We start from the raw sequence: 1,394 nt of genomic DNA on the forward strand, positions 1-1,394 counted from the left end.
AAATTATGTTAGACAACTTGTGCTACTCGGTTTTAAGCGAAAACTAGCAAAAGGGCTTAATCGGTAAAAATACCTAATAGTCATAAGTACATGTTAGAGTGAGAATTTGATGTTGCCATAGAAGGAAAAATGATCAGCATGTCATAAAACATAAGAAAATAGGCTGAAGATTAATTTACGAGCTTTGGGGAAAAAGTGTAAATATGCAAAAGTTTAGGGGCAAAATTGTAATTTTTCCAAAATATGATTTTGGGTCAATTTGAATAATGTGAGTCCTAATTAGACTATATTTTAAATGATAGAGCAAGAAAAACTGAAATTCGGGCTTAAATGGAAAAATACCAAGTTGTGGACAAAATGGTAAAAGTAGCCATTTTCGCATACGAGGTAAGTTCTTGTGTAAATAATGTAGCATAATTGTTATTTTTAAGTTATTGATGTTAATTATATGATATGCTGATTTTTTTTATCGTGAAATATTATGCTTTGTGGTTAATGTTGAGTAATATGCAAATTATGTTTACTACTTGATAAATATGAATTGCTACCGAGTATCGGTTCCGATATTCCATGGAAGACGGCAATGTGAGATCGAGGAAAAAATCCCGTTTGAACCTTAGGAATAGATTAGGATACAAGTGACATGTCACTAGGATGGTTGAGCATCCAAACTTGTTGAGTTGAGTCCGAGTTCACTTATGGATGCGAATGTCCGAACTCGTTGAGTTGAGTCCGAGTTCGAGAGATGTAACTAGGCATCCGAGCTCGTTGAGTTGATTCCGAGTTCACTTATGGATGCGAATGCCCGAGCTCATTGAGTTGAGTCCGAGTTCACTTATGGGCGGGTTACATAGTAGCTTGGCTACATATGTGGCACTTATCTGCAAACTTTCCATGTATCCGAATTATATTCCGATGTGTTCAACGGGTAAAGTTCTACTCAAATGGAGGAATACTCAAGATGAAAGGGACGTATTGGTAAGTGTTGTGAAATGGATACTTTGAACAGGTATGTACTTAACCCTCGGGTTGAAAACTCGATATAACAACAATATGGTAAGATGATAAATGAAAATGTGATATGAATGTCTTGGTGATGATTATGCAAATGATGTTTTATGTTTGCTTATATGGTTATGTTACTTGCTATTTGCATGTGAACTTACTAAGCATTTATGCTTACTCCCTCCTCTTTATTTACTGTAGTTTTGAACAAGCCATTCGAATCGGGACAGTCGAAGGTTCGATCACACTATCCAAAGGACTTTCATCCGGGTAAATGGCTTGTAAAACTTAAGTGTGGCATGTATAGCAATATATTTATTTTGTGTAAATAATTTTATGATATGGCCATGATTGGTTGAGAAAATGTTTGATATTGATAAGTCGGGTGA

This window comes from Gossypium arboreum, chromosome 4 (genome assembly GCF_025698485.1).
Source record: "Gossypium arboreum isolate Shixiya-1 chromosome 4, ASM2569848v2, whole genome shotgun sequence".
NCBI classification, from domain to species: Eukaryota; Viridiplantae; Streptophyta; class Magnoliopsida; order Malvales; family Malvaceae; genus Gossypium; species Gossypium arboreum.